The sequence below is a fragment of the Pongo pygmaeus genome, chromosome 21 (genome assembly GCF_028885625.2).
Source record: "Pongo pygmaeus isolate AG05252 chromosome 21, NHGRI_mPonPyg2-v2.0_pri, whole genome shotgun sequence".
In the NCBI taxonomy this organism is placed as follows: Eukaryota; Metazoa; Chordata; class Mammalia; order Primates; family Hominidae; genus Pongo; species Pongo pygmaeus.
The window spans coordinates 39,036,319-39,043,928 of record NC_072394.2 but is presented as its reverse complement, the minus strand read 5'-3'; the positions used below and the strand labels follow the sequence as shown (position 1 = coordinate 39,043,928).

General features: G+C 48.0%; 1 long non-coding RNA gene across 1 annotated transcript; it reads left to right on the top strand.

Moving 5' to 3' along the window:
• Nucleotides 1–42: 42 nt before the first annotated feature.
• Nucleotides 43–6,753, top strand: LOC129021611 (uncharacterized). The gene is made up of 3 exons (XR_010125163.1): nucleotides 43–748; nucleotides 3,714–3,797; nucleotides 6,704–6,753. It is a non-coding gene; the product is annotated as an uncharacterized LOC129021611 (long non-coding RNA).
• Nucleotides 6,754–7,610: the final 857 nt, after the last annotated feature.

Sequence of the window (7,610 nt, the reverse complement as noted above, 5' to 3'; positions counted from 1 at the left end):
AACAGCGACCGGCGCCTTGGCGCAAGCGCGCTAATCGTGGAGGAAATGACGTCAGTCTCCGCCGGGCTCGCGGTAAGGTGTGAGGGGAGGGACAATCTTGGTAGAACGGTGACATGGCCGCCAGGAGGCGCTGTGGAGACCGAGGAGGTAGGGGAAAACCGAGGCTGGATGTCAGCGTCGCCCAGTCGGCCACAGCTGCCCCTCGAGCAGCGAGTGGGGCAGGAGCGGCTCTACCTTTCCTTGCGACCTATTCGCCTTCTGAGCCCAGACCTTGCTCCAGGGTAGCCCCAAGCGGCCCCACAGGATTTAGCCCGCTTATTTTCTCCCCTAACCCTGCAAGTTCTGTAGGGCCTTGTTGAAGATGTTAACTCTTCTGTAGTAACTAACCATTTCATCTTGCCTAGCACCCTCTTTTGGCACACGAGAGCCCTGAGACCCCAAAAGAGGAAATGAGATTCTGAGGCCGTATAGCAAGGTGGACCCAACCGGGGACTCCTGAGCGGCAAATACAAGGATTGGGTTAGGTGTCAGGATATCTGAGTGTTCACATACAGCGTCCTCACCATGTGCCGCGTCAGTGGTTCACAAAGTGAGCTTCCGGATCAGCAGCGGCCGCATCGCCTGGGAACTGGGTAGGGGCGCAGGTTCTCGGCCCCCATTCCACGCCTGCTGACTCAGAACCCCTGGGGATGGGGCTCCTTCCGGTGTTTGAACAAGCCCTCCAGGTGGTGCCAGGCGTACTGTGCTGGTAAGTCCAGAGACCAAGCCACATCCCTTCTGGACAGTGGATTTTTTTTTTTTTTTAAGACAGCACGGTCTCCGCTCACTGCAACCTCCACCTCCCGGGTTCAAGCGATTCTCGTGCCTCAGCCTCCCACGTAGCTGGGATTACAGGCGCCCGCCACCACGCTCCACTAATTTTTTTTGTATTTTAGTAGAGACGGGGGTTTCACCATGTTGCCCAGGCTGGTCTCGAACTCCTGAGCTCAGGCAATCCGCCCATCTTGGCCTCCCAAAGTGCTAGGATTACAGGCGTGAGCCACCTCACCCGGCCTCTGGACAGTGGCTTTATAGAGACAAGTAATGTATCAGGTACCTGGGTGTGTCTGACTCCAAAATCTGTGCTCTTAACCATTAGACTTTAAAGCTGAAAGAGTATCTTTTTTTTTTTTAAAGAGGTCAGAGCATCTTTTGCATACCTATCAACATTCATCTGTAATTCTTCACTTTTCAGGAGTAATAGAACCTCCCTAGGGAGGCCAGGTGCAGTGGCTCACTCCCATAATCCGAGCACTTTGGAAGGCCGAGGTGGGTGGATCACTTGAGGTCAGGAGTTCGAGACCAGCCTGGCCAACATGGTTGAAACCCCGTCTCTACTAAAAATGCAAAAAAAATTAGCTGGGCGTGGTGGTGGGGACCTGTAATCCCAGCTTCTCGGAGGCTTGAGGCATGAGAATTGTTTGAACCTGGGAGGTGGAGGTTGCAGTGAGCCAAGATCGCGCCGTTGCACTCCAGCCTGGGCAACAGAGCAAGACTTGGTCTCAAAAACAAAACAAAAAACAACAAAAAAAGAACCTCCTAGAGAGCTTTTCCAGAATACCATAGCTGCTGTTTTCCACCCCAAGCCCACCCTGACATTGTTTCAGTAGATTAAGTGGGGCTGGACCCCCAAGGTAAAACATACTGTGATCACATTACTGTCTGGAACTGATGGAAGGGCCGTATACGTTGTATGGGTGCACACCTTTTGTCCTAAGTTTCCCCATGGGTCTTGTTCTTTTCAGCCCTGCCTTTTTCTGATCCAGTTTCCCTCCCATATGAAATGGTAAAGCTTAGCCAGTTGAAGGAAATCAAAATATTTTACCCTGAAATATGGCTCCCTAGTATAATGACTATTGTAGTTTAGTTTTTGAGACAGAGTCTCACTCTGTTGCCCGTGCTCAAATGCGGTGGCATGATCAGGGCTCACTGCAGCTTTGATCTCCTGGGCTCAAGCGATCTTCCCACCTCAACTTCCCAAGTAGCTGGAGCTGCAGGCACAGGCACATGCCACCACACCTGGCTAAGTTTTTTTTGTTTTTTTGTTTTTGAGACAGAGTCTCACTCTGTTGCCCAAGCTGGAGTGCAGTGGCATGATCTCAGCTCACTGCAACCTCCGCCTCCCAGGTTCAACCAGTTCTATTGACTCAGTCTCCCCAGAAGCTGGGAATACAAATGTGCACCACCACACCTGGCTAATTTTTGTATTTTTCAGTAGAGATGGGATTTTGCCATCTTGTCCAGGCTGGTCTCAAATTCCTGAGCTCAAGTGATCTGCCTGCCTCGGCCTCCCAAAGGGCTGGGATTACAGGCATGAGCCACCACGCCCTGACATGTTTATTTTTTTTGTTTTTTAATTTTCTGTAGAGACAGGGTCTCACTATGTTGCCTAGGCTGGTCTTGAACTCCTGGGCTCAAGCAGTCCTCCCACCTCTGTCTCCCAATGTGTTGGGATTACAGGCATGACCCACTGTGCCTAGCATAATGAATATCTGAACTTGAAAACCTAATCAAGGTGCTGGAAGATACTTTTCCCGTATCTACATAAAGATATGACTGACCCACCAAGGAGAAGAGTTCTTGTTCCTCTCCCTGTTATCTCACTTTCTTTTTTTTTTTGAGATGGAGTCTTGCTCTGTCGCCCAGGCTGGAGTGCAGTGGCGCGATCTCGGCTGACTGCAAGCTCCGCCTCCCGGGTTCACGCCATTCTCCTGCCTCAGCCTCCCAAGTAGCTGGGACTACAGGCACCCGCCACCACGCCTGGCTATTTTTTTGTATTTTTAGTAGAGACAGGGTTTAACCGTGTTAGTCAGGACGGTCTTGATCTCCTGACCTCGTGATCCTCCCGCCTCGGCCTCCTAAAGTGCTGGGATTACAGGCGTGAGCCACCACGCCCGGCTATCTTGCTTTCTATTGCAGAAGAGAAGACAGTGTAACCACACCTGAACAGACCCTTTTTCAAGGTAGTGACTGTCTCCAAGAATAATTTAAATTCCAAAGATAACTATTTACAGGTTAATTTCTGTTTCTGATACAGTCATTCTTCCTAATAATCATTTGTTGTCCCTCAGTAAAATTCCTTGCTCCCCCTTCCCATAACCTGTTCTACCAGGATCCAAGCCCCCATTCTTTCTGTAACCTCAAGATGGTACAGAAGCTTCTGTACCTGGCCGGGTGCGGTGGCTCACACCTGTAATCCCAGCATTTTGGGAGGCCAAGGTGGGTGGATCACCTGAGGTTAGAAGTTCCACACCAGCCTGACCAACATGGAGAAACCCCATCTCTACTAAAATTACAAAAAATTAGCCGAACGTAGTGGCATGTGCCTGTAATCCAAGCTACTCAGGAGGCTGAGGCAGGAGAATTGCTTGAACCTGGGAGACGGAGGTTGCAGTGAGCCGAGATTGTGCCATTGCACTCCAGCTTGGGCAACCAGAGCGAAACTCCATCTAAAAAAAAAAAAAAAGAAGCTTCTATACCTTACTGGGGAGTTGGGGAGCTGGGTCTTCATTCTGAAGACTCCTGTGTATACACGTTAAATCAAATTGTATGCCTTTTCTCCTGGTAATCAATATGCCTCATATCACTGATTTTTCAGGGAAACTTCAGGGGGCCAAGAGCTTCCAAACTGACTCATTTGGAAGTGTACCATTGTTACAAAACCTGTTTTACAGACTCCCTGCTGGCATGTAGTTCAGAAGACAAACTAATGAATCTGTCACAGAATGTTGGAAGAATGACTAGCCCTTGGCCTAAAGGTAAGTTTTCACTCTGCCAGGTCTCCCCCTGGTGAAGATGTATAATGGGGAACCTGATCTGGGGGGATTAGGGAAGGCTAAACTCTGAAGGAAGAGATTAGAAGGAAAAAAGGGAGGTGAAGGTGGGAGAGAACATTTAGGGAAATGAAACCATGTGGGCTAATGGTAAGGAATGAAGCCAGCAGAGGGGAAGCACAGGGGAGAATCATGCTGAAGAGTTTGCTTCTTATCCAGGGGTAGCGGAAGCCATCAGGTTTGCATCTTAGAAGGATCATGCTTGCTGCTATTTGGGGGACTGGATCAGAATGGGGGACTAGTTAAAAGGCTGTTAAAGTCATTTAGGTGAGAGTTGGTGAGGGCACTGAAGATGCAGAAAACTGGATGCAAAAGTTCTTTTTTTTTTTTTTTTTTGAGACGGAGTCTCATTCTTGTTGCCCAAGCTGGAGTGCAGTGACATGATCTCAGCTCACTGCAACCTCCACCTCCCAGGTTCAAGCGATTCTCCTGCCTTAGCCTCCCGAGTAGGTGGAATTACAGGCACCCGCCACTATGCCCGGCTAATTTTTTTTGTATTTTTAGTAGAGACAGGGTTTCACCATGTTTGGCCAGGCTGGTCTCGAACCCCTGACCTCAGGTGATCCACCCACCTTGGTCCTGCAAAGTGCTGGGATTACAGGCATGAGCCACCATGCCCGGCCTGTTCCTTTTTAAATTAAACATATTGGCTATTTATTTATTTTGGAGACAGAGTCTCTCTCTGTCGCCCAGGCTGGAGTGCAGCGGCACCATCTCAGCTCACTGCAGCCTCTGCCTCCCAGGTTCAAGGGATTCTTGTGCCTCAGCCTCCGGAGTAGATGAGATTACAGGTGTGCGCCACCACACCTGGCTAATTTTTTGTATTTTAGTAGACATGGGGTTTCACTGTGTTACCCAAGGTGGTTTTGAACTACAGAGCTCAGGCAATCTGCCTGCCTCAGCCTTCCAAAGTGCTGGGATTACAGGTGTGAGCCACCACACCCAACAAAATTAAAAATATTTTTAAGGGCCTGGCATGGTGGTTCATGCCTCTAATCCCAGCACTTTGGGAGGCCAAGACAGGAGGATCACTTGAGCCCAGGAGCTCAAGACTAGCCTGGGCTACACAGGGAGACCCCGTCTCCACAAAAAAAACAAAACAAAACAAAACAAAAAAAACAATTAGCCAGGCATGATGGTGCATGCCTGTAGTCCCAGCTATTTGAAGGCAGAGGTGGGAGGCTTGCTTAAGCCCAGGAGGTAGAGGCAGCAGTTACTGCACTCTAGCCTGGGTGACAGAGTGAGAGACTCTGTCTCAAAAAAAAAAAAATTGTTTTTTAAATTTTGGTAAAATATATCTAACAAAGTTTATCATTTCAACACTTATTAAGTGTATAGTTCAGTGGCATTAAGTGCATTCACTTTGTTCTGCAGCCATCACCGCCATCCATTTTCAGAACTTTGTTACCTTGTAAAATTGAAACTCTCTACCCATTAAAAATAACTCCTGATTCTCCCATTTCCCCAGTCCCTGGAAACCAGTTCCATTCTACTTTATCTGTAGGAATTTGACTATTCTAATGGGTATCTCGTATGAGTACAGTATTCGTCCTTTTGTGACTGGTTTGTTTCAGTTAGCCTTATGTCTTCCAGGTTCACCCATGTTGTAGCATGTGTTAGAATTTCCTTCCTTTTTAAAGCTGTTGTATGTACATACCACATGTTGCTTACCTACTGATAGACATTTGGGTTGCTTACACTTTGGCTATTCTGAATAATGCTGTTGTGGATTGGAGTGTACAAATATCTGTTTGTGTCCCTGCTTTGTTATTTTGGGCGTATTCTCAGAAGTAGACTTGCTAGATCATATTGTAATTCTATTTTTAATTTTTTGAGGAAGTGTTGTTTTCCACAGCAGCTGCAGCATTTTACATTTCCACCAGCAGTGCACAAGGGTTCGGAGATACATGTTTTTTTTTTTTTTTTTTTTGAGAAGGAGCCTCGCTCTGTTGCCCAGGCTGGAGTGCAGTGGCGCGATCTGCAGCCTCCGCTTCCTGGGTTCAAGCGATTCTTCTGCCTCAGCCTCTGAAGTAGCTGGGATTACAGGCACCTGCCACCATGCCCAGCTAATTTTTGTATTTTTAGTAGAGACAGGGTTTCGCCATGTTGGCCAGACTGGTCTGGAACTCCTGACATCATGATCCGCCTGCGTCGGCCTCCCAAAGTGCTGGGATTACAGGCGTGAGTCACCGCACTCAGCCTTTTTCTGCTGTTAATAATCATCCTACTAGGTGCAAAGTAGTATTTTCACTGTGGTTTTGATTTGCACTTCCCTAGTGATTAGTAATGATTGAGCATCTCATTAGGCAGTATTTTTTTTATGTCCTATTTGTTTTTTCTTTCTTATTTTTTGAGACAGAGTCTCGCTCTGTCACCCAGTTTGGAGTGTAGTAGTACGATCTCGGCTCACTGCACCCTCCACCTCCCAGGTTCAAGGGATTCTCCTCAGCCTCCCAAGTAGCTGGGATTACAGGTGCCCACCACTACGCCCAGCTAATTTTTGTATTTTTGGTAGAGACAGGGTTTCATCATGTTGGCCAGGCTGGTCTCGAACTCCTGACCTCAAGTGATGCGCCCACCTCAGCCTCGCAAAGTGCTGGGATTACAGGCATGAGCCACTGCATCTGGCTCTAGGTCATGTTTGTATTAGATTGTGAAGCTCTGACCGTAACTCCAAGAGCCATTATGTTTGCATGGGATTGGGAGAGGTCACAGAAAGTTCTAGTTGGAAGGGTCCTCAAATCCTGCAGTGTAGCCCAAGGTCATAAGGGAAGTTAGAAGTTCAACAGCCATCTGAAACCTGATCCCTGTTCCTCCTCTTACCTTTCTAGGAGCAGACAAAGCTAAGCTGGCAGCCAGAGGGGAAGCCCTTGTGTAGAAGGTATTTTTGGGACTCAGACTTGTTCCCTTTTTGCTTTCACCCAAGGCTTTCCTTATCTTAGGAAGCGGGGAATCTGGCTGAATCTCAGTGAATCCATCTGGTTAAAATAAACATCTTGGGTGGTCTGAGATGGAAAACAACTTGATGAAGGGTCAGATTTGGAAGTGGGAGAGACAGATTTGGAAGTAGGACAAATTTTGTCTTTGTGAGTTTGTAGCTTTTTAGTACTAGTTGAACACATGAGCTCAGCCTTAGGGCTATTTCCCAGCTGAATGCCTCGATAGCACTGCCAGCTGCTTGGAGTGGGGTTTGGAGAGGAAGGTATGTTCTGAGGGGTAAGACCGGCCCCTCACAGGCACTGATGGATCACAGGTATCAGAAATCCTGGGGGCAACCACCATCCATGGAAAGAGCACCTGTTGTTGGAATGGAGGTCTGAGATTGCATCCTGGTCTTTTTTTTCTTTTTGGCCTACAATAAATGTCATACTAGCACTTAATGAACCCTCACTAGCTACCAGTCACTTTACTAAATGTTTTACATTCATTTGTTTTGTTTTGTTTTTGAGACAGAGTCTCACTCTGTCACCCAGGCTGGAGTGCAGTGGGACAATCTCAACTCACTGCAACCTCCACCTCCTGGGTTCAAGCGATTCTCCTGCCTCAGCCTCCCGAGTAGCTGGAACTACAGGCACCTGCTACCGTGCTCAGCTAATTTTCGTATTTTTAGTAGAGACATGGTTTTGCCACGTTTGCCAGGCTGGTCTCAAGCTCCTGACCTTGGGTGATCCACCCGCCTCAGCCTTCCAAGGTATGAGCCACTGCGTCTGGCTACATTCGTTTTCATCCAAAACCTGG